This window comes from Propithecus coquereli, unplaced genomic scaffold (assembly GCF_000956105.1).
Source record: "Propithecus coquereli isolate 6110/MARCELLA unplaced genomic scaffold, Pcoq_1.0 Scaffold580, whole genome shotgun sequence".
Lineage (NCBI taxonomy): Eukaryota > Metazoa > Chordata > Mammalia > Primates > Indriidae > Propithecus > Propithecus coquereli.
In genome coordinates this window covers 604,239-630,081 of record NW_012151730.1, presented here as the reverse complement: position 1 = coordinate 630,081, position 25,843 = coordinate 604,239, and positions in this window count along the sequence as shown.

Below are 25,843 nucleotides of genomic sequence, written 5' to 3'. Positions count from 1 at the left end.
TGGCCCCTCCCTTGTGGGACAGCTTGTGGCTTTCTGTCACTTTACGGCTGCAGTTGCAATCGGGGAGCCAGCAGAGAGATTGCTGGCTTGCGCCAATCTTGGCCTTGGATTGTAGGGATTTGGACCCCCTCGTGTTTACAGCAATGAGTTCTACCTAAGTGAAGTCTCAATTAAAACAATAAATCATTACCAGGACAAAGTGTAGTGGGGCCACAGAGGAGTGAGTCCAAATTTGAATATGATGGGCCTATAAATTACAGTGATGGCACGATGCTACTTATCGAGGCCCCAGGCACCAAAGAGCATGTACACAGCCAGTGTGGGGGCAATGGTTTGCACGGCCACATTGGGCCATGTGTCTTTGGAACTTTTCCACTCTAAGAGTGCAGTAGTAAAGCCAGTGAAAGCACAGCCTTTGAAGCCAAACTGCTAGGGTTCAAATACCAGCTGGGCTAAGCAAAAACTGGACTTGGGCTTCCTCAACTTTCCTGGACCTCAGTTTCCTTGTCTGTCAATGAGCATTCACAGACTTCTTGGGTAGATTGTATAAGACGATCCAGGTGAAGCACTTAGCAGACTTTGCAGAACATGGTATATGTTTAGTAAGCTAGGATTGTCCACCGGAATGTAAGCTTCCAGAAGGCAGGAATCTTATCCATATTGATCATCTCGACATCCCTGGTACAACGAGCTTGGCCTACCATACAGTAGAATCTCAATCAATGCTTATGGAATGAAAAATTGGGCATTTGGAAAGTCAGCTTTGTGAGGACTGGACAATGTCTTTTTTTCTTTTCTCCTATCTCCCATGATGTCTGCTATGGCACTTGCATGCAATAGATGCTTAATAATTAATGATAAATTTAAGCAAAAAATATCCTTGCAATTTTGAAAGCTATCTTATCTATAATAAAAAGTACTGGAAAGATATTAACCAAACGATGCCCCATGAGGATTTCTCAATCTTCCTGAGTCTCTCCTAGGTCTCCTGTTACGTCACCTACCCCCAAACTCAGCAGCTTGACCCAACAGATGGTGTGGTGGGAAGGGTCCAGGACTGGATGTTGAGAGATCTGAGTTCTGTTCCCAGATCTTTAGTGGTTTCACCATTTGGCCCTGCGAAGGCCACTCTCAACTCTAAACCTTGGTTCTCACATCTATAGTGTGAGGAGGTTGATCTGGATGCATTTCCAAGTTTCTTTCAGCTTAAGCCTTATAGGACTCTGATTTTAAGCTGACGGGCTCCCATCAGAACCTAACTCTGGGCCCATGTGTATTCTGTTCCTCCTTCCTCTGGAACAGAGACCAGGAGCATCCTTTCAGTTTGTGTCCCTCAAGGACAAACCAACGGTGCAAGTGAAAAGCTCACTCCCTCTGAGCTGGATCTAGGGGCGAGAGCTGTAACGGAGGGCTGAAGGGGCGCTGCTGGTGGTGAGGGTGGGTTGTAGCAAGAGCCCCATTTGTCTGAACCACTCTGACCTGATCCCTGGGGCCCCAGTGTAGGAAATCCACAGCCAGACCTGTTGGCCTTGGCCCCTCCTTACTCTTAAGAAAGAGTCAGTGCTAGGGCATGGAGGGATGTGTGTGTGTAGGGGGACAGGGTGAAGGGACCAAGAGCTAGCATTGTCATCTTTTCTGTCCCAGCCATCAGGGCCATTTTCTGTGCAGAAGTCTCATTGACAAAGACCTATGTGGGGATCATTGGAAATCCCTCCTTCTTACAAACATGGCCAGACACACCATGCAGGTCATGTGTCCTCTGTCAGCCAGCTCGACCTTACCCTAGTACTGGAGTCTGCAAATCCAAGGACACCCTCTCTGTGGAGTCCAGGGCTTTGCTGTCCGTGAATTCTACAGAACAGATGTCTTATTTCCTCAAGTCTTATGGAATTACCTGTCTAAACTCAATTATGCATGCTAAAGGATGGGTCTGTTACTGAATTTTCCACTCACTCCCCCAGTTCCTGGGGATTTTGTGTCCTGAGTGATGGGGGAGCTGGGAGCCTAGACAGGGTAGGGATCAATGGGGAGCACCATGAATGCCCAGGATCAGACTGAGGCTCTACTGTGTGACTTTGGGTGAGTCACCTACTCTCTATGCCTCCATTTTATTGTTGATAAAATAGGGATAGTGACAGATATTTGGTAGTGCCCTGCTAAGAGCTAACGAGACAGTGAGGATGAAGAGGATGTTGCAAGCAGTCCGGTGCTGGGCGTGAGTCATAGGTGGCATGAGGCTAGCTCAGCCTCCTGAGGGTGGGCAGCCCCCTTTGGAGTGATCAGCTCACTCCCACAGAGCTTGCTGTCTCCCCCAAGCAGCTCCTCCCCTTCCCCAGAGTGCTCCGTTACAGTTTAATCCACCTAATTGAGAGACTGCTGGATCAGGCAAGGAATTCATCAAAGGGAAGGAGAGGAAAGCCTGGTGCTATTTGGCTCCCTGCATGTTTTTCCTTTCAAATCCATATAGATAATTCCATTTCTGCATTAGAAGCAAGACCGGGATTTTGCACGAGAGGAGGGACAGGAGGAGGAAAGCAGGGAGGAAGGGATGAGGCCAGAGACTGACAGAGGCTCTCGGGGCTTAATGGTGGACTGGTTTGGGGCTCTCTTGGGCAGAAAGGCAGTGGCCATGGCGGGAGGCAGTGGAGGTGGGAAGGGGTCCTGAGGGCACTGTCCAGCCCAGCGGGGAGCTTGCCAAGGAGGCAAGGAGAGCTGACGCCAGGCAATTGCATCTCCTCCACTTCCCAGAGATGAGGCGGTCCAGACTGCCCTGGAGCCAGATTTCTCACATGCTACTTCCTGCACTGAACTCAGGGTGACCCTAGGACCCTGCTATGGTCTGAATATATGTGTTCCCCCAAAGTTCATATGTGGAAACTTAATCTCCAATGTGATCAGATTAATAGGTGAGGGTCTTTGAGAGGTGATTAGGTCATGAGGGTTCTACCCTCATGAACAGATTAGTGCACTTATAAAAGAGGCCTAAGGGCACTTGCTTGGTTCTTTCCCTTGCCCTTCTGCTTTGTGAGGATGCAGCAAGAAGGTGCCATCTCTGAGGAATGGGCCCTCACCAGACACTGGGTCTGCTGGTGACTTGATCTTGGACTTCCCAGCCTGTGGAACTGTGAGCAATAAATTTCTGTTGTTTATAAATTACCCAGTCTTAGATATTTTTGTTATAGCATCAGGAATGGACTAAGACACCACCCTTCCCAAAAGACTGTGTCAAATTTGGGGGGAAGAGGAGGGCATAATGGCAACGACCTGACAAGGAACCCCTCTAGGATGATCCAGCCCATGGTGCCACAGCGAAGGCGGAGTGTCTAGGGGAAGGGAGTGGAACTATGGGCACTGGGAGAGGAGCAGGATGGACAGGAAATGAAAAGATGGGGCCATACCTGTAGGTTTATTGTAATATGGTGGGTGCTCTTCATGAACTAAAAAATTCCATCCCTAAGAAACCCCAGGAAGAAGTTATTATTAACTATATTTTATGATGGGAGAAACTATGGCTTGGAGAAATTTAGTGCAAGCAAGTGGGGTTAGGCTGAGCTTTCAAGGGTGGGAGAAAAGTGGGCCCAACACAGACAGGCTGGGGCAGGCAGGGCCAGGGCAAGCAGTGGGACAGAGAGGCAGAGGGACTGGATGGGAAATTCTACCCAAAAATTCTCTGTGGGGCTGGACTCGTGTGTCCAGGCACCCCGTATGCACCTGCAGATGGGCATGCAGGAAATAGGCACAGCCCTTCCCTTGAGGATCCTGCAGCTCAGGGCAGAAAGCAGAGGAGCACTCTAATAAATACAGCGCAGTGGGAGGTGGGGGTTAGTGCTGTATGGGATGTGCGTGCACGCACTGTGGGAATCCCGGGGAAGCTATTGATGAGTTTCCTGATGAGAGGGAAGGTGTGGAAAAGGCTTCACAAGAGGAGGTGGCATTGCTCCTGTTAAGAGTCAGGAGATTGGTTTTTACGGTGTTGATATAGGTCATTAATTTTCTAGAGGAAAGGAGTGTGTGCCTTGTGTTTCAGTGTTATCACATGTGATTCTCGCCATAGCCTGGGGCTTTATTCTCACCTCCACTTCACATGGAAGTGTGGAAGCTCACCAAGGCAACATAGGTTGTGCCTTTCCCACCTCAGTCTGCAGACTAGGAGGGCTCGGTGTGAAAGGGCCCTCCTCTCCGAGGGGTACTGGTGCCCACAAAGGGTCTGTGGCAAAGATAACGGTCAGCACCTTGGACAGGGCCGGGGTGGGGGATGGTCGAGGTCCAAGCCCCAGAAGAGGGGATGGAATCTGGGGCTGTTAGGTTTGTTCCAGGTGGGAACTCGAAAAGTGTGTATGGGACAGAATTTGGTTAACGGAAAACTGAGGTTTGTGAAACAACAGCCGCAGGAGTCTGGAGAGTCCCTGGAGGTTGTAAACCTAACAAACGGCTGCAGCCAGCATTCCTATCCCCCCTGATTAGGATGGAACTACCCTCCTCCCTTATCTCTACAGGATGACACTGACCCAGGGGTCCCAGAAATTGGTTGTTTAAAAAAATATTTTTATTGCAGTGGCTGTTCTGGCCCAGGTACTGACTCCCCCCTGAGAAACCCTCTATAAAACCCAAGGCTTTCCCCTCCCTCAGGGTTGACGCTCTTTGGCCTCCACCCATCTGCACCCAGATGCCCAAAATAAACAGCATTTTGCTACACATGAGGCTTTGTGTGTCTCTTTCTTGGCTCCGGACCTAACAGGGCCATGGTCAATAAAGCAATAAAGTGCCTTTCCCGAACCCAGGGCCCCCTGGAGCAGACCCCACTATTCATGAGAGGATATAATTTGGGGTAAGATGAACCTGAGCTCACAGAGCCCTGGGCTGGTCTTGACTGTTGTGTTTGGAGACAGGTCTGCTCAAGCAGAGGGGAGGAATTAATATGCTGCTGGGGGCGCCAGGACATTTTGTCCCCATCCTCTCAAGAACATATTACCTTTGAGAGGTTGGGACAAGTGTAAACGACCCTATAAAATGCAAATACATCAGCTGAGAGGAGATGTACCACAGGTCAAGTATGTTTTGGTCGGGGGAGGATGGCTGAAAAGGTCTGGAGCAAGGGCCCCTGTCGAGGGGAGTGGGCTGGGCTGTGTGCCAGAGTAAGGGGCCCTGTGGCATCTGAGGAGCAGCAAGACAGGGCCGAGAGTGGGTGGGGTGGGGCTCACTGAAGACAAACATACAATTTTGCTTCTGGGTTGAACCTGTGCTGTAGGTCGGAGGGAGGGATGGAAATTCCCCCTTCCTGAAAAATCTGTAAGCAAGAGGGGTCATACAAAGACACGCACATGCAAGGAGACAGCAGGAGAGAGAGAGGGATGCATGCACATGTATGTGCATATCACTAACACACACAGGCACGTATGAAGGGCCTGCTTGCTCTTTTATCCTCACATGTGCTGTTGGCTGGTCATCACAGGTGGCATCCAAGGCTTGAGGATGATGATGATGATGATGATGATGATTTCCAGCTTGCTAAGGCTTATGTGCTATCTCATTTGATCCCTCCTAAAAATGCTGTGAAGTAGAAAATATTCTTTCCATTTCTCAGGTGAGAAAACAGAGGCACAGGGAGGGTTAAACAACTTGCCCAGGTCATACTGTGAGTAGGGCGAGAGCTGCGTCTCGAAGAGCCCAGGTCTTCCAAATCCGGGTCAGGAACTGCTTCTGTTGCACCCCAGATGAAGCCAGTAATCCCAGCAGCCCCTGCTCCTACGGCCCAGAACGACTTCTCCAGGGCACATGGAGCATCAGGCCAATGCATTTGAGAGGGTTTCTCTAAGTGCACAGGCATTGAAGAAGGCTAGACCTAGGTTTGAATATTGGCACCTCCTTTCATAGCTGTGTGATCTTGGGCAAATTAATCAGTTTCTCTGAGCCTACATTTCCTAGGCTGCAAAATGAGGATAGCAAAATCTACCCCACAAATTGCACAGAATAAAGGAGGAGACATGCAAATGCCCTAACATAGTGCATGGAGTTACAGAGAATTCTGTTTACCCCAAATATCCAGAACCTGCCCTGCTCCAGTAGGGGGAGGTCTACCAGACAGGGGATATTGAGGGCAGTGAATGCTCTTCCTTGGAGGAATGTTGGTGGAGAAGAGGTGGCAAGGGGACTTTGGAGGGGCTTTCCTGACCTGGGAGGCTGACTTCTTGCAGATACTAGGTGACCTCAGCCCTGGAGGTGGAAAGCAGGCCCTCACGAAGCTATCCCACCCAGGCTGAGACCAGTTCCCCCAGGCAATGGCCAGGGCTTTCGGGGGGCAGTCTGATGAGGTTTTGTCCCCAGGACCCCAGGGTCGGGGAAGAACCACCCCAGGTTCTGCTTGGGGCTCTGTCCGCAGTTCTCTGCTGTCAGCAGGCAAGACGCAGGGCAGCTGCGTGGGTACTGGTGCGTATGAAGTGATTACCCCTTTAATGTTTAATGTGCTGAAAAACCATTAGACCCCGAAATGGACAAGTTCTCAGTTGGTAACTTTAATTATTGTTAAGACTCGGTCACACCTGCTTATTAGCAATTATGCATGGCATCTCCCAGGCTGCTATAGGCTTCTTCTTCGTCCTTCTCTTGGGGACAGCAGATTTGTGGACTGCTGCCTCCAGGAGGCTGGAAAGGTGGCACCAAGCACACAGGTGGTTCCCATTGCTCCCCTCTGCAGCCTGGCCTTGCTTAGGACCAAAGAGGGCTGTCTGCTTCTTCTCAGAGGCGAGGAGAAGGAAGGACCTTCCAGCACAAATTGGGAGGGCCGCAGGGGGATAATTGCATAGCACAATGCCCTTCACAAAGCACTTTGCTTCCATTATCTCATTTCCTTCTATCACCACCCCAATTTTACAGATAAGGAAATTGAGCCTAGAAAGGTTAATAGCAGTCACTTCTTGGAGAGCCTGCCTCGCCTGCACGCCCTTCTTGGAGACCTGCCCACCGAAGCCGTGGGCCTCACTGCCATGAAAATCCCACATGATCTCAAGCCTGCCCCTCGCCTCGTTCCATCCCCACAGCTGCCTGGACCAGGCGTGGATCCCTGGCTGGAGCTGGGCCACTCGGAGGCTCTTTCCTGGAATTAGGGAGTTGAGTTGGACACAGTCAGTTGGATGGTAGACCTGGGAGATGATGCAGAACAAGTAATACGCCCAGGAGAGATGCACCGAGGCAGAGAGAGAGGGAGAGAGCGAGCCTGCCTTGGAAAGCCTGGCTCTCCTCCCCATGCTCAGGTTCCAAGAGAGATTCCCGTAGCCTTCTGGTAAAATCCCCCTTCTTGCTGAGACACTTTCCCAACCCAAGTCCCTCGGTAGCTCAGACTTAACCACGCTGAGACCAGCCCTGGTGGTCAGCAGGAGATTAGTGGGTTCTAGTGGCCCCCAGCTTTCAGGGGCCAGGAGGGTGCCTGGAGGACAGTGGGGGCAGCTCTAGGATTCCAGTCTGGGAAAAGGGGGTGGAACGGAGGCAGCCCCTCACCACAGACCACCAGCAATCCTGCGTCCCCTGGGAAATCTTCCTGAAGGACCACCTCTCCTCTTACCACCCCCCACCCAATCCCGGACACCCTAACATTGGGCTGCACGGGGGCAAACAGTGGAGAAATGCCATGTGCTGGCAGCCCTGTCTCTGGCCCTGATTTTTAAGATGGGGAGGGGAAAAAAAAAAGCCAGAAGGAAAGAAGTGAACATGAGTAATGGGCCTGGAATGAGGCATACGAGATAACACTGAATAATAACGCGTCAAAAACTACAAGATGTATTTTTTTTATTTCCCAGTGGAGTTTCCATTGCGCTAATCCATCACTGTAGAGCAGGCAAGATTATGCTTCCCCTAAAAAAACTCTGGGAGATAAATGGGAGTAAATTAGGGTTTATTATATTATTTGGGGTGATATAATTTCCAAGCGGGCCCTTATTAAATTACTTCCTCTGGTGCTGACACCTCCTGCCTCATGGTCTCTGCGCCTTCTCTCTCTTCCCCTGTCTGAAGCTGCTTTGTATTTTAATGTCTCTCATCATTTTTTGGTGGAGCTGGGGTGCCAGGGGAGAGCGCCAGCAGGAAGTGCTGAGTCACTGCTGCTGGGTGGAGCTCCTTCCTTGCCGGCTTTTCTATAATCACAGAACCACGGCTCACACACCATCAACGCTGGAAAAATATGGAGCTACCCAGTCCCCACCTTCATAGGTGGGGAAACTGAGGCCTGGGGAAGAAATGTGACTTGCCTTAGGTCACACAATTGGGAAGGGACAGTTGAGATGGCACCCCGTGGGCTGACTTCCATGCTGGCATAGATTCTCCCGTGTAGGGTCTTTTTTTTCCTGTCAGTCTTGGCTTCAGGGAAGCTTCTAGTCTAGCAGAGGCCCACGGAATCTAGGGGGCTTAGTTGTCTGAGATGAGGTCTGCCTAGGGACCCAAAGGGAGATATGAGAGAAGACCTGCAGTCTGGTCTTGGCTTGATCACAAAAGGCTGTTCAAGTTTAGGCAAGTTACTTCCCCTCTCTGAGCCTTTATAGCAAATATACATCTTTACAGTAAAAGGGCTTGGAATGGATTAGTGATTTTCAGACTAAGTTTTTTAGCAGTGGGACATCTTTTTAAGATGAAATCTTATGAAATAAACTCTGACGTGTAAACTATTTAAATGTGGAGCTACTCAGATTGAAGAACGGGGTTGTGGGGTCCCCGATCCCACCTCTGCCCCACCCAGTTTGAAACTACGGGGCCCAGTTTCAGCAACTGCTCCTGATTTTGCCCTGCAGTGCCCTGCTCACATCCTCACAGAGTCCTCCCCAGTCTCCAGGGATGAGTGCAGACGGTGCCTCCAACCCCAACAGAGCCTGAGCAACCTCCATGCGACTCACCCACACAGCCTCGTTCTCTTGGTCTTGAGAAGTGCAGGTCCATGCAGCTCGACCCAGCCGCTAAGAACTAGGTGTCACCATTTGGTAGCTGCATGACCCTGGCAAGTTGTCATTTATTTTTAATCTCTGAGTCTGTTTTATTGTCTTTAAAATGGAATAATAATAATTTTGACCTCATAAAATAGTGAGGTTTAAATGAAAAAATACTTATGAAACACGTAGCATGATACCAAACATGCTGTAAGTTATATTAATAGTTGTTATTATTTTCATTTTGAATTCTACCACATAGGTATATTTTGTGAGGCTTATGTGAGATAAGGGCTTGATCACAGCACACAATAGATGCTTAACAAATGGATAAATGGTAACAGCTTTTTTTATTAGCTATTAACATAATAGGCGCCACAGGAAGCCAATGGTGAATACATTCCCCGCTCTCGGGGGACTCCTGCACTCTGCTCACCCACCCACACACGAGCAGTGGATGCTCCTGCCGCCCCCGGCTAGGGTCTGGGCTTCAAAAGAGGACAGTGCCTGCTCCTGCAGGACAAAGTCACAAGTGCCAACAGAGGGAGCAGCAAAGGATTCAAGGAAGACTTGTTAGTACTTTTCTGTTTATCATAACCTTAGCAGTTTAAAACAATACCTGCAGATGCATAGGGATGGAGACTGGAATAGTGGTTGCCAGGGGCTGGAGGGAGGGGGAAATGAGGAGTTAGCGTGTCACGGGTACAGAGTTTCAGTTTTGCAAGATGAGAAGTGCTCCGGAGACGGATGGGGTGATGGTCGCACAGCAGTGTGAATGTACTGAACGCCACCGAACTGTACATTTAAAAATGGTTAAGATGGTAAGTTTTAGTTAGGTATATTTTACCATGCTTAAAAATTTTAAAAAGTAATCTCTGCATGGTATGAATAAATAAAAGGTAAATTTCAGAATTTTAAAAAGGAAAGAATAAAACAGCAGCAACGTCAGCAAAAAGCCACACCACCACCTTTCGGTGATATCCCAGTTCCGTAGGGTAGAAGTCTGGCGTGGCTAGGAGCGTCCACGAGGCTGAACTCACGGTGCTGGGGTGAGTTGCTGTCTGCAGGCTCTGGAAGGAAATCCACTGCTAAGCTCATTCACTGTGTGGGCAGTGGTGGGACTGATGTCCCCATCTCCTTGCTGGCCGTTGGCTGGTGGTCACTTTGAGCTCCCAGAGGCCACTCTCAAGCCCTGTCCCTACAGCCCCCTCCACCTGCACCCCAGCAAGGCAGGTCGAATCCTTGTTGCACTTCCAATCCTGCTGGTTTTCCTTCCGCGGCCAGAAGATGCGGCTCTGCTTTTAAAGGGCTCAGAGGCTGGGTCGGTCCCACCTGGATATGACCAGTCTCTCAAGGTCAACTGATTTGAGACCTTAAACACATCTGCAAAATTCCTTACAGCAGTTCCTAGATAGGTGTTTGATTAAATAGCCAGGGGTGGGGAATCTTGGGGGGCATTTTGGAGATCTGCCCACTACGGGGGTGTCTTTAGAATGGGGATGGAAGGACCAACAGGACTTTGAAGGGTGAAGAAGGGTCTTCCAGGGGGAGAGCTCAGAGTAAGAGAGGCACAGATGTGGGGAAGCTCAGGGGTGTGAGGAAAGACAGCCCCAGGGACTGGCCAGGGCGTGTGTGGGATGGGGGTGCTGTGTGAGGGGCAAGAGGGGCTGGAGCTCCCCACAGAGGGAGGGGCCTCTGAAGGTGAGTAAGGACAGGAATGACCACCTGTGGTGGCTTGGGAAGCAGGACTAGATGCACTCCGTGGGCCCCTCTGGACCAGAGGAGTCTGGGAAAAGCAGAAGTGTTCTCCTTTGCCTGCATTACAGGAACGTGGTTCCTTTCTGCCTTCGTTCCTTTGTTCTTCATCCAATCAGTAGGTATTGCGTGGTGCCCAATGGCCAGGCCTGTGCTGGATTCCGAGGAGAAGTGTGAACCACATGGACAGGATCTGTCTCCTCTAAGTGCATCTGAGAGCCGTCGGGAGGGGGGAGACGAGGCAGAGGGGGTTCCTGTCCAGAGGGAGTGCAGTGGGGGGAGCACTGGGTACTGTGGGAGCTCTAGGGAGAGGCCCTGACCCAGGTCCCAATTTCCAGTGGACAGAGCACCCCAGGGGGTTGGAAGGTGGAGGGGTGACAGAAGCCCCCTGCAGGGCATCCGGGGGATGCTCACCCAGGGCCTTTCCCCTTTGCGCAGGAGGAAGCCTGGGCTGGAGCTGGGTGGAGCCCAAGGGTGGCCCGAAGAGCACAATTCTGGGGGGAGGGAAGAGGCAGAAGGAAGTACAAGACTGTCTGATCATCAGAGTGTGGCTCCTGGTAAAGAGGTAACAGTCTTTTGTTGGCAGCTCCAGCAAAAGGAGCAATCATTAGAAGGTGGCATTTTGCATTAAAATTGTCCCCATCAGCCAGTGACATTTTCTTGTTCCTTCTGGTCAGGAGACCTTTCAGTGCCACAGATTCAAATGACTCAGGCATCAGAATTTCTTCCCCTCTGGGAGGGAAACCCAGCCCAGTCACCCTGGGGTGGATATACGCATTAGCCAAGGTTAAAACAGCAGATGACCTAGTGCGTGCCACAAAGACCGAGGGTGTGTGAGCACACGGAAGAAAACAGAAGTGCACATCGTGTTTTGTGCAGCCGAACGGTTTTGTGCCAATGAGGATGACAAGCCCAGGGTCGCATGCCCAGCAGGCGTGTGCCCCTGCAAGTGCATTCCTTCTGCAGAGAGAAAGGCCCACAGGTAAGTTTTTGTGGGTGTGCACCGGGGAGAGAAGTGAGCAGGTGTACATGAGAGAGTGTGCACACGTGTGTGCCGGTGGGCACCCGCTAGTGCCTGGGCGCGTGTGAGCTGCCCAGTTCCCGACCCTGGTATTGGGTGGTCTGCATGAAGGGCAGTGGCAGTCCACCCCCGTCCTTCCCCACCCTCCACAGCCGTCCCCATCTCAGTAAGGGGCATCCCCCACCCACCCCCAGGAAGCTGTCAAGCCCCAAGACCAGGAGTCCTCCCTCTTCCTCCCTTTCTTTCGTCTCGAGTTTGAATGCCTCCTCTTCAGATAGGCCTTCTATGCCCACTTCGGTGAAAATAGCTCCTTGTCCCCTCCGCAAGCATTCTCCATTATACAGCACAAACTTCCCTTCCTGTGCAGCATGGTCTCCGTGGGAAATCGTCTTGCTTCGCCTTTGTTTACAAGGAGGGAGTCCTCCCTCCTTGCAGAGTGTGGCTCCCTGGGGTAGGGTCATCTTCCCTGTTTACATCTGTGTACCTGGTAACAGTATACAGTAGGCACTCAGTAAGTGCTTTGTAGTGATGATGAATGGCTTGTTTCTTTGTATTGCCCCGGGGCTGACTTAGGTCTTGGCGGGTAGGGACATTGCTTCAGTGCCAAGGACACTGTGACCCAGAACAGATTGGCTTATGAGGGAGTGAGTTCCTTGTCACTGAAAGCATTCAAGTGAGACTGGATGAACACTGTTAGCTTCCCACACTGATGGGTTACCCCTGAGTGCCATATTATGGGATACAAGGATCATCTAAAACTGGTCCCATTGGACCTCCCCGCTTCACCGTTTTCTGACTGTGTTGTGTGCGTTCACACCTCCCTGTCCGCTCGTGTCGCTGTTGTGCCCGAAGGCCCTCCCTCTCTTTCTTGACTGGAAACTCATTCTCACCTGTGCTCTGTGAAGTCATCTTCTACACCCCAGATGGAACCAAGTCGTCCCTTGTCCCTGCTCCTGGGGCCTTTCTGAGTGCCTGCTGGTAGCTCTGACCACCGTGGTTATGTTTGCTGTGTGTTCCCCATAACGGACCCAAACGTCTCCCAGACAAAGCGTGCAGCTCAGCATCCCCGGGCCCTGGGGTGCCCTGGGACCCGGGGATGCCTGGCAGTTGCTTGCAGCAGACACATGGCGGGCAAGTGGAGGTGCTCCCTGCCCACTCCTCTCAGCACCTCTGATTTGGCGGCCACCAGAGGTTGGTCCTTTCTGGTGACTCTGGGCTCAGCTTGAGAGTCTCTGACCTCTCCAGGAAAAGATGTTAAATGAGTGACTGTCCAGACCCCAGGTGCCAGCACAGGCTATTTCAATTGGCCAAGAGCCAGTGCCTGGGGGGGAAGCTTCCCCAAACCTGTGCCACTGGGCAGAGGGACACGGGACTCAGGCCATGGGGGTAGCTTACAATGCTCCTCCAGCGCGGGGCCCAGATGGATCACTCTGGGGAGACAGCCCGGGAAGAGGCAGCACTTTCTGAGAGGCCAGGGCTGGCTGAGGATGGAAAAGGTGAACCCCAAAGATCCCCACTCTCAGCCTCCGTTCCACTAGGGATACAGAGAACAGCTGTGGGGGCAAGTGGGGAGGGTCAGCCTCGGCTGGTCCACACTGAGCTGAGGTGGGGTGCCGGTCTTGGGGCAGGCTGGGCTCACGGGGTGCATGCCTGCAGCTGAGAGTGCTGGAGGGAAGCTGGGGAACCACCCCCTGAACCTCAAGTTGGGAGCCATGGGTTCTAGTCCAGCTCTGCCACTTCCTAAGCATGCAGCCTTGGGCAGGAATCTCAGACTCATCCAAGCCTCGGTTTTCTCATCTGCAAAAGAGGCTCCTAGGTTTTAATCACTGTGGTGTGCACTAACTCATTTTAATCTTCGTGGCATCTCTGTGAGATAAGCAGCATCATATTTCCCAGATAAGGAAACCGGGGCTTAGGCCACTTAATCTGCAGTGAGCCACGTAGTTAGCTGAACTCTGTCCAGGTGCGAGGCCCAGTTCTCAGCCACTGCTCCACACTGCCTGCTTCCCAGGGCTGCCGTGAAGATGTGAAGAGAGAATGGATGGTCACAGTTGAGGAGCTCAGCATGGTTCAGATGCAGGGCCACAGCTGTGCGGCCTGGAGTTCAGGACTGGGACAGTCACCCACTTCCCCCAGCACGGCTCCCCTCCCCGCTCCTAGCTCATGCTGGGCCACCCCTGGGGGCAGGTGCAGGCTGCTGCCCTCTCTGCCTGCTTCTGCTGCTGCTAAACTTTACACTGGGCTCTGTCATTAGCCCAACAACAAGCTCCCTGTTTGACTAGCCCTGTCCAAATTTGCTCGGTGCGAGCAGGAGCCCATGGTAAGTAAACGGTTTTCTGTTGATATTTGAGCACTAATGAAGAGGCAGCGAGCGGGGCCCATTAATAACTGAGGAGATGATTGTGTTTGCAGAAGGCCTGTACACAGCATGTCAGCCTGCCCAGGCAGGGCCGGCCTCCTTATTGATTTCCCAATAAGCCGAAGCAGTGTTCTTACTCCCATCCCAGGTGGGGCCTTCCTCTGTGCAGTCCAGGGCTGGTCTCCTGGAGACCCCACAGAGGCAATCAGCCTGGGTCTCAGGTGAGGGTAAGGGTTTCATTCATTCATTCATTCATTCGACATGCATGGATCAAGTATCTTTTATGCATGGGCTATCCTACCGATAGCCAAGTCTCTATCCTGACCGAGAAACAGCCTGCCCTTGACCTTCCTGGGAGGCTCCGCACCTGGCACCTCTGGGCAGACACGTGGACAAAAGCTGACTCCCTGTCTGCTTGGACTTCTGACTATGCACCAGGGGGTCATCATATGCTGCCCATCAGGGCCCCCACTTTCATCTTGAAATGTGACAGGAGATGGCCCTCTGACGGGGCCTAGGAGATGGCACCTTTCTTCCCCATGTTGCCCTTTATTTAGTCCAGAGATCCAAGAGACTCAGCTTGGGAATTTAGGGCTTTAGGTTAGGAGAAGGGCTGCGGGGAGAGCAGGAGGCCTGATTGTCCTCCCCGTTGGGACCTTCCAGATCCTGCTTTCTCTAGCAGGTCTAGGGCCAGACCTGCAGGGCTGCCAGGGCCCCCAACCTGAGCCTGGTTTGGGGGTAATTTCTGGCCTGTCTTGCAGAGGACATGAGGATGGCTAAGGCAATATTCTGTCTGACAAGCTTGTATCTGGTAAATGAGGCTGATCTGTAAACAAATGATTAGAGAAAAAAATCGTAATGTGTTGGAAGGCATGAGTCCAGGGCTGTAAGAGCAGGGAGGGGTGTGATAGAAGGCAGGGAAGACTTCCCAGAGGAGGGGACATCAGAGTAGGTTATTTAAAGCTGGCTAGAGGCTTATAGAAGCCACAGTGACTGCTCCCACTGGTGGAGAAGGAAAAGAATGGAGTCTGCCATTGGCTGAAGTCTCGTAGCAAAGGGACCCAGACTTGTGTCTCTTGGCCAGGGTAGGATATTTTTGGGCGGGCTTATCAGGAAGGGTCCTGAGTTGGGAATGGGGTCTCGGAGTTGGGGCTGGGGTGAGATGCTCCCGGAAATACATCCTCCTGGACCAGGTGTTGGTGTTCACAGCGCTTCCCCCATTAGAGCTTTCGTTCCTGGGAAAAGATGAAGGAAGGTGTGACAGTGGGAGCCAGGAGGCTCAGACCCTCATCCCAGCCTGCCATGAACTGGAAGAGCAACTTCCCCACTTGGAGCTCCTTTCCCTTGTCTGTAGAAGGGAGCAGATGACTCCTGCCTCAGGGCATGCTGGTGAGAATCAGCTGGGGCAGGAGAACAGAAAGGGTGCTAAGGGAAAGTGCATGGCTCCGAGAGGCTGCCAGCACACTGAGAAACGCACCCCAAGCATCTGTGTTTAACACACATCTCACACATCTGGATCCTTCCAATCAGCCCCAATCTCCTCTAGCTACAGCCCTGGGGTCAGGGACCCTTGGAAGATAACTGAGAAAAGACTATTGCTGGAGCCCAGGGCCAGATTATGATGCCAGGACCCAAGGAAGCGAGTGAGAGGGTTGGAGGAGGATGCTGAGCTACCCATTAGGAAGCCAGCCTTGCACTGTGTCCTCTCTCCAGGACACAGAGGCCCCCACAAGGCAGCTGGCTCCTGTACCCTTTACCAGAGGTCCCTTGGTTCTTGGGATTCAGGTGCGAGCCAGAGCCCCCTTGGGGGCCTGGAAAGGTTCCAAGGAATGAGAGGCTAGCCCACTGGGCCTGTTCCCTCAGCCTTTTGTTCTAGCCTGGAAACCACCCTTTTCTCTTGACCATTTTCAAGTTCCAGCAAGCCCAGCCAGTGGCTATAGCGAGGCAGCCCTTTTGCTAGACTGAAACCCTCAGATTGGCAGGTGTCTCTTTGACCTACCCTAATGAGGAAGAGGGGGTGCTGGCAGTAGTGACCACCTTTCTACCATCCCCATTGCTGCACCGCCTTGCACTACCTACTGTATTTTACAGAGACATGGAAAGCACCAAGCTTAGCTTCCCCACTCTTGTCCCCCAGCCCCAGCTGAGCACAGGTGTCTGAAATGGAAGGCTGCTCGATTGTGCATCTGGATCCCTTTCCTGAGATGGGGACCTGTCTCTCCCCTGGGGATCTGGTCCCCATCCAGCAGAAGAGGGTGTTTGGTAAGAAGGAGAAGGTGGCATTCAGTTACACCATGAGCGGAGGTCATTCAGTGCCGTGGTTCCCAGCCCTGGCTGCACTTCAGAATCACCTGGAGATTGCAGGTGCTGCCTGGGCCCTACCCCAGACCAACCGAATCAATGTCTCTGGGGGGAAGCCCAGGTGTCTATATTCCAAAAAGCTGCCCAGATTGTTTTGATCCACAGTGAGGGCAGAGAACCGCTGAGCTGGAGAAGGTGCATGTTCCGGGTATTGTCCCTCTGAGGCTGGGTCCCTCCTCCTGCATGCAGGTGGTGCAGGGTCTGACACCCCTTTCGATTTCCATTAAGAAAAAAATTGGATGAAACCTATTGCTTGAGCCAGAGGTCAGGAGGAAGAAGCAGGTGGAACATGGGAGGGAAAAGAAAGGCCCAAATATGCTGCTAAGAGCAGGCGAGGGAGCAGAAGGGTGGACCTCAGGTGTCAGTCAAGGGGGACTTGGTATGGAGGACAAGAGAGCTGCCTTACACCCTCCTCTGTCTCTGTGTGCGTGCTTGATTGTCTGGCGAGAAGACTTATTTCTGATAATGGGCCAACCCTCCCATGATTTCAGATGATAAGAGCACAGTGAGGATAACATTTGGGGGGTTCCCTTGGGAATTTTGGATCTAACACACAGTGCCCTGCTGCCCTGCAGAGTAACACCAATTGGGCTGAGATTCTGTTGTCACTGTGTTTGTCCAAACGCTGGGCTCAGGGTTAAGCAGGGCAGGTTGACTCAGCGTGAGCCATGGAATACCGCCGGAAAGCCATGGGGACACAGGACGACCACACTGAGACTGGCATTGCAATTTGGGGAAGAAAGAATAGAATGATCTGGGCGAGGAGCCAGACTTCTGGGGCATTAAGTGAGAGCACTAAAAAGAGAAGGTCTAAAGAATTCTTGCAAAAGTGTCACCTGGAAATTTTTTAAAGAATGCAGCCTCAGTGGACATCTAATTCCTTAAGAAGTTCACTTCTTTTTTTTTTTTTGAAGGGGAGAGGAGGTCAGGGCAGACATGCAGGAACTCGTTCTTGGCTTTTGCTCCGCTCCAACATCTGAGGCTGGACCCCTGGATCTCGGCTGTGATGTGGGACTGGATATTGGGAATCTGCCATCTCTGGAATCACTGGCACTAATCACTAGTTAGTTAGGACGACCAGTTCTTCTGGAGACTGGAGAATGGTACTCAGAATATGCTGCTGAAAATGAGAGGAAAGGATTTGAGTCACAGTAGACTCTGCACAGAAACGGCACAGGCGGCCAAGCTTGCATGCAGGGAGATGCTGCTGTTCAGGACACACGAGGAGTCAGCTAACGTGCCCCACAAGGGAGCTGTTCGTGGATCTAGAGCCATACAGGCTGAGGTGTCTGCACCGCGCTGGCTCCCCGCCCTGGAGCGAGCATATGGCCATGTGGCAGGAAGGCTTTCCCCCTCCCTCAGCATCTCACCCTGGCCCATCATATCGGAACTCCAGCCCATCTGGAAATGGTGGTCAGAGCTGCTTCTGCTCTTCCCTCCATGCTCTTGATCACTCCCTCTCTCTAAGTGTATTGACGGGACGGGAAGAGGGACCTGCACAGGAGAGGCTGGGCACCCTTCCTCGCTCTGCTCTCGGGGCTGCCCTGCCTGCAGGGAGCCTGCATTCCTCTCCACTTTGATGGGGCAAAGTCTACCCCTGCATGGAAAAGACCTGCAGCTCTGAGTGCAAAGTTCAATTCCAAGTGAAAGTATTGAGAGCCCAGCCGTGGATGTAGATCCAAGCTATGCTTGCCAACCCGGCCTTCCTGGCAGTAACGCTGATGGTTTTGTCTGTTCCCATGGAGGGGACTGATATTTGAGCCAGGCAGTAAAGAATGGCCCAATTGGGCTGGGGGCGGGTAAGCACTGAAAGAAGAGGAGGTGCCAGAGAAGTGTCCTAGCAAACAAAGCTGAAGCAGAGGCCGGGGCCTGGCCATGGGCGTCTTGGATGCCACGCTGAAGTGTTTGAACTTACTGGACAGACATATGGGAGCCACTAAAGTTCACTTATGACAAAAATCAGAATTCTAAGACTCTAAAAACTTGACCACTGACTAGAAGGGAGGAGCAAAGGAGAGTAAGGTGTCATGCGGAACCCGAGGGTTTCAAATTTGGCTGCATGGAAGATGTGGATGGCATTGTGCAGAGGTCAAGAGGAGGAGGGAGGCGGGGTGGGAAACAGACAAAGACCTTGGTCCCAGACACAGGGGCCTGAGCTGTTGCAGGAGAACCAGGGGAAGGATCCAGCAGAAGCCTGAAGGCAGGAGGCTGGGGCTTTCTCAGGAGGTGAGGGGCCTGGGCTTTAGCTAGAAGCACCATCGTTGCATGAGAACAAGGCCTCCAGTAGAGAGGGTGCAGTGAGTGTGCGGCTGGAGACCCAGCAATGAGAACACACCCACGTGGGGCTCAAGGGCAGAATGAGCTGTGAAGGGGGCAGGCAGGCAAGGCCGGAGGGGCAGGAAACCAGAAAGTAGCAGTGCAGTCTTGCCTAGATTGAGGACTGGGAGCTTTGCATGAAGTAAGGGTTTGATACTCTGAGTTGAGCTTAAGAAGAAGGAGGTTGTCCAAAGTGAGAAACCCACTCAGAAGTCAAAGAGGATGAGGACTGAGGACGGCTCCTGGAGGTGGTCACTGGGGACTCCTCAGTGGCCTCAGCCACCAGTTGGGTGGGAGCCAGTCTTCAGGGGACTAGGGCCAACAGGTGGTCAGGCAGTGGAGGGACCAGGGCAGACCCACCTTGGAAGCTGGGAAGGGAAGGGGAGAGGTAGTTTAGGGGAGACGCAAGTGTGCTTTCAGGAAGAATCTGCAAGAGGGAGGGTGGGGAGTGGGGCTGGGGAAGGGTGAGCAGCTCACGCTTCCTCACTGCACTCGCTCCTGGGAGCTGGGTGCTTTCCTTCCCCCTAGCAGGGGTGGGCCATGGGCCACAGGGTGGCGAGGTGAGACAGCAGCCACTTTAGCAAGGCTCCAAGGCTGACTGGACTGCTGATTGCAGAGTGAGCGTGGGCGTGGTGAGATTCATAGGGAAGCAGTTGGTTTCTCTTTATGTCTATGATGGTGGCTTCATTCTGTTACTGGGAGGGGATTGGGTGTGTTCCCTCCTATCCACATACCCTGGTCCCTTGCAACACAGCCCACAGGGAGGCATAGTCACAGCTGCTCACCTACTGTCGCTGCAGATACCACGGACAGCTCCCGGAGCTCTCAGAAAACCTGGCTGGGCAGGGGATGGGTTTGAGGGGGATGTAGCAGTACTTGCAATTAGAAGTGTTCCAACTCGCTCCCATGTCCACTGGGACATTCTCACATTGCCTTCAAAGTCACCCTTACACAAACCTGACTTCCCTGTTTCCCACTGACTAAGGTGCCAGCTCCTTAGCACAGCCCGTGAGGGCCTTGCCCGTGTTCCCCCTGCCTATCTTTTCAGGTGGATTTGGGTTTCTCACACCCTCTTTTCCCCGGCTCTGCAGTCCTGCCAGGCATCTCCTTGACCTTTGAACACCTTGCTAAGCATTTGCAGGTTCTGAGACCAGTGCCCAGGGTCACCTTCTCGCTCTTGTCGCGCTGATAACTGCTGCCCATTGTTGAAGACCCAGCTCATAGGCCACCTCCCCCAGAGAGCTTCCTGGCTTGCCCCTTTTCCCTCAGGGATCATACCGTGGACATCACTGGTAGTTGACCTGATTCCTGTCTCCATTTTTAAAAGTTCATGACAGAGCCTGGTTTGCTTGGGTCCTCACCGCTCTCCCACACAGCCAGAGGCTTTAGGGCAAAGCTGACTCCTTATGACGCCCAAGCCTAAGGGGTGAGTCCGATGGGTCTAAAATAAGCCCAGTCCCCTTGCCAGTGGCTGGTTCAAGAATTGGGAATGTATTCCATATTTGGGCCAATAAGACACACAAAAATAGTAAGACTAGGAAGCCTTTTGGAAAAAAATATAACTGCTTCTAGAAGACAACTATGGGAAGAGAAACCTCAGCCCTCTTTGTGCACTGTGCACTGTCACGTCTGGAAGGAATGGCTTGAACCACTGTAGCCAATCGCCAGACAGAAGGTGAAGCCAGAACTAGGGGAGCATGGAGTAGGGACAGGAAGGACTCGGGTTTCCATCACACCCCCAGGCCCATGAGTAGCCCCTCTGCATCCTCTCCTACCCGTGGACTTCCTGCTCCATTAAATAATATTTTCCGTATTATTTAAGTCCGCCTTGAATAAGGGTTTTTGTTACTCGCAGCCAAGTGCTTACTGACTGGTACAGTTCCAGGAGTACTTTTGATCCACTCAGTGAGATCACGTCATTTTCCAGACCAGGAGACCCGCACAGGCAGGTTGTCACATTCGTATCTCTGTCCTGGGTCTAGGCACCGTGCCGTGGAATGCCAGGTCCAGTGTGGCTTGAATAGGTGAATGGATGAGCTCAGGTCCATTTGGACTTTACTTCTTTCGTGCTGTGCCTTGAAGTCTGCTTTGCCATCAGTTCCCTCTCCCTTCAAGAAGTCTCAAGTCCTTCGCCAGCATTCTGTCCCTGCTCCCTTCTTGTATGGTTGGCACGGACAGAGAAAATCCGGGCTTCAGAGACCTGCTGGATGCCATTCAGTGGGCTTCCAGAGCTGGGGCCACAGGTCAGTACTGTGGCCTACCAGGTATCAGGAACTGGGTCTCAGAGTCAGAGATAAAAGACATACAGCCTTGGCAGATTCACTCTCTAGGCAGATGCAGGCACTGGCTTTATACAATTGCGATTGGTGAGAACCACTGCACAAACCTGAGGCGCACGTACACCCATATTTTTAAATCTGGTTGCTTGAGAGCCCACCTTCCTGCTTAGCAACTAACCTGGGATCTCCCTCTGGAGGCTCCTCCGAGCTCTTTGAATTGTTCATTGGTCCTGGTGGCATACTTGGTCCAAACGGGGGTTGCCTTCGTCCAAACACCAAGTGCAGAGAGAGCAGCAGCCTGATGGCCCGTGTGGTTGTGACTAGCACAGCTCACAGGTTCTAGTCCTCTGACCCTAAGGCCCCTGCCAGACCACAGTGAGGCCCCAGGAGTTTTAAACAGCCAGGACTCGTGTATCTAACTCACACACTCAGCCATTATCATCAAAAGTACAAACACTGTCCAGTGCTCTCTGGGCCTGGAGGAACTTGTGCACCACGCACCTGGTTTGCCCAAACCAGCACTGTCCCATGAATTTTGTGTCCTTCTTTTGGGCCCAGATCACCTGCCTGGACACCGTCTTTCTTTAGAATACTTCCATTTTAGGGGGCTGGATTTTAGAGCACGTTATCCTTGACCTTGATGCTTAAAGAACAGAGGTTAGGCCATTCATCTCTTTCCTTTCAAAAGGCTCTGGGCTTTTTATGTAAATTGGGTTTCTGCCCCAGCAATCAAAAGGTAAGGGAAATTTTGCTAAACTGCTTTAAAAAAAAAAAAAAAGCAAAAAACAAACACACACAAAAAAACCCAAAGCACAGGTTTTGTTATATCTCTATCCATTTGACAGTGAACTCCTTCTAGGCTCATCTTTGCATAAGTGTCTCAAGTGACCCTGGGCAAGACAAAGATGGCTTCACAAGGCAAGAGCCTGCATAGGGCAACTAAAATTAGGAAAGAGGAGGGGGTGATCAATGCCTCCTAGGGTTCATGTGTGGAGTATGGGGACAGCAAAGGAGAAAGTCTTCAGAAAAGTGAGGCCGTAATAAGAACCCCTCTGTCCCTCAACATCTTATTGTGAAAAAATTTAAGCATACAGAAAAGTTGAAAGAATTTTTTAGTGAATATTCAGCCCAACCCACCACCTAGGTTCTATCATTACTGTTGTATAACTATGTCGTCACAACTCCATTCATCCCTCTATCCATCCATCAATTAGCTTTACAGTTACTTTTATTCTTACTGTAAAATTCACCTACTGTAAGTGCACAGTTCAATGACTTTTAGTAAGTTTACACCTTTGTACAACGATCACCACAATCCAGTTTTAGAACACCTACTTTCATCACCCCTAAAGAGTCCCTTGTGCTGTCAATTTCCACTCCTATGCCTGGCTGAAGGCCACTGTTGACCTGCCTCCAGCCTCTGTGGGCTTGCCTTTTCTGGAAATTTCATGTAAATGGAATTATATAATACATAGTCTTGTGTGTCTGGCTCCTTTCACTTAGCGTAATGTGTTCAAGGTTCATTCCTGTTGCATGTAACAGAAGTGCGTTTCTTCTTATTGCTGAGCTGGATTCCACTGTATGGATGTACCACAGTTTGTCGACACACTCACCAGTTGATGGGCATTTGGGTTGTTTCCAGTTTCAGGCTATTAGGAGTCATGCTGCTGTGACCCTTCGTGTACAAGCCGGTGTGTAGACATATGTTTTCTTTGCAAGGTTTCAAAGGCCAAGTAGGAGCTGACCAGGTTGTTAAAGCCAGAGGGAAGCGTTCCTGCAGGATGCAGAGGCTGTGCAAAGGCTGCGAAAGTTCAATGCCTTGGTGTATGCAGGGGTGTATCCTGGAGGTGTGGGAGAAGGAGGTAGGCAGGGCCTGGACCACACAGCTGGGCGACTGTGCTGGGGGGAGGCAGGTGTGGATTGTACCTTGAAGACTCTAAGGAACCTCAGAGGAGTTTTGTAGGCATCAACATGGTCGGAAGTGCTTTGTAGGAAGGTCAATGGGTTGTAGTGCAGAGAATGGACCAGTGAGAAGAGTACCATAATGTTAGGTGAGAGATACAAGGTCCTAAACTTGGTCCTGGGTTGGGGACGTGGAGCGTGGTGGGTGGAATGGATAGATTGACGCTCAGTGTGTGTGTGTGTCATCAGGGAGGGGAGGACACGGGGTGTAGAGGGGCAGCTGGGTGATTCAGCCTCACCTGCAGTCCCGTACACCCCTTCTCTAGCGAGGAGGCAGCCCCCAGCTCTCCTCTTGCCAACCTGTGTGTGGCTCTCAAGGTTAGCGCCATGGGGGTCAGTGCTGTTTAAATGTTGATTACAGACGGTGGGAGCTGCTCAGATTTCTAATTAAGATTAAAGAATGTACCCGGCTTATAAATGGTTCTCAGGAATGTATAATTTGATTAGCCAGTTTTCTCCGGGCGCTTTAATTTCTGGATTAGCGAACGTGGCCTCTGACTACAGGTGGGGCCGCTTACTCACCACCCGCAAAGTTTGGGGCCTTGCAGGGGATCGCAGGTGGGGAGGGAGGCGGTGGGGCAAGAGGAGGAGCACCGGCCTTGGGCAAATGGGCCAGGCCAGGGTGGTACTTCTTCTCTTTCTCCTCCTCTTTCTCCCCACTTAGGGAGAAGAAGGAGAAGAATGAAGAATGTCCAACTTGAGACGAAAAAAACAAAGGCTCAAAATATTAACTGTGCTCAAAATATTAAATGAGCGTGTGCACCTGGATCTCACATTGTTTTATTGCTATCCCAAAGTGCAGAAGTCCAGTGCTCTCACCCCTCCCTCTTCCCCTTTCTCCTGTTGAGCCCAGCCTGCTAATGATCCCTGCAGAGCCCAGCCAGGACTGAGGTCGCTTTAGGGAGCACCGCTGGGCATTCGCAGGATGCCCCGGTGTCAGTTGTAATCGCTATGACAACTCTAGAGCCCTTTCAGTGGCTGCTTCTTCCCATGGGGCCCTGGGCACCGCCAGTGAGGGGCCAGGTTGAGGACAAGCCCTGGTTGCCACAGGACCTCCTGTCCCCCTGTGGGAAGCTCCTAGACTCCAGGGCAGTCACCTGCCACCCTCCTCCCATCTGCATCCTTCTGCCCCAGGCCACATGATAACTTTTGTGGCCTCCGAGGCACTTTGGCTTTCCCAGGCCCCTTCCTCCATTAAAAAACATTTCTACTGTATGACTGCACTGGGAGACAGATGAGTAAATTAATATTATACATTAAAACACTTAATTCTCTCTGAAAGTTCATTTATTTTCTTCTGATTTTAAAATAAATTAAAACATTTCCATGGGCCCCTGAAAGTGTTGTGGGCCCCAGCCCTGAGCCTGCTGTGACTATTGGGCAAAGGGGCCCTGCTTGTTCCCCAAAGCTCCTGCCAGGCAGCACGCCTGCTTGCCAGCTGACCCAGCGACACATAGCGCATCTTCGGGGTCTGGCAAACTGCGCGCTGCTCCTCCCTGCAGACGTCCTCAGAGGAAGCCTGTACAAGCTCTGCCCTCAGGCTGTCCCTGAAGAAGAGCAGGGGGCTTGCAGGATGAGGTGGACCCTGGCCTCTCTTCGCCCCCACTTCTGAAAGCTGAGGCACTCCTGTAGAGAGTGCCAAGCGTTTCCCACTCCCCAGCCAGGCCTGCGAGATGGCCCTGCCTCGAGGGGTCTCACACTCCTACCTGGCTGACCTCTGGGGGGGTCTCTGTGCAGTGCTCAGCTCCTGGGGGACAGGGGCTCTCAAAGAGTGGTTGGAGGAATGTACTTCATCAGGATTACCTGGGGCGTGTGTGTGTGTGTGTGTGTGTGTGTGTGTGTGTGTGTGTGTGTAGTTCATTTAGAGAAGATTCCAGGGGCACTAACCAGACTGCTACATCAGAATCTCTGGCTGGGGTCAGGAATGTTCCCTTTAAGGGACTCCCCAGGTGATTTCTCCTGCGCTGGAACATTTGAGAAGCCTGGTGTCAGGAAGGGCGTGAACTCTCCTCCTTGCTGCTTCCTTCTCACAGACCTCTGGCTGCTGCCTCTCCATTTAATCTCTGTTTGGAAGTCAACAAACGTTATTCAGTACCATGTTAGGAATTGTTGGGGTGAAGTCCAACCCCTGCTTTATGGAGTTTACAGTCTTTTGTCCCAGAGGGTGGGGATTACCCTCTACCCAACCCCGCTGGGCCTTGTACAAGAGGCCTGTCCTTTCATGCTTCTGAGGAAGATGTCTGGGCACTCATCCCCCTCCACCTGCTCTTGGAGACAACAGGCAATGTTCCTGGGCACGCTTGTTGACGGGTAAATGCTCGATTCAGGAAAGCAGCGGTGAGCAACAGAGTATGCGAGAGTTACGTGTGTGTAACGCAACATAGCTGCAGCCACTCTAAGAGGGGTGGGCTTGAAGGTACTCCGCAGGGTACCTGGAGACAGCATACCTGGGCTCCTGTGCTGTTAACTGGGGTGTGCCCCAGGGGAGCCCCCCATCATCTCTGAGCCTCAGGTGATCATTAGGACCTATTCAGATAATGCATCTAAATGCAGCTTGTAAGTTGGAAGGGACATGACACATCATTCATTATTATTTTTCACTGGAAAGAGTCCTCAGTATTGCTGTAGTTATTCCAAGGGAGCAGCAAGAGGTGTCCCCCTGGCACTGGAGGAGGAGCTGGAGATGGATTCAGCTCTGCTTCCAGCAGGCTGTGGTGTCGGACCCTTCACCACTCCCGGCCATATATTCATCATCGCTAATAAAGGTTGGGGAAGGGACTAGATAATAGTCTCTGTTTTATGACTTCCAGGGCAGTCTCACTCTGAGAGCAAGGCTGAGGTCTGCCAGAATTATGGCCTAGGGCACCCAAAACCCACTCTG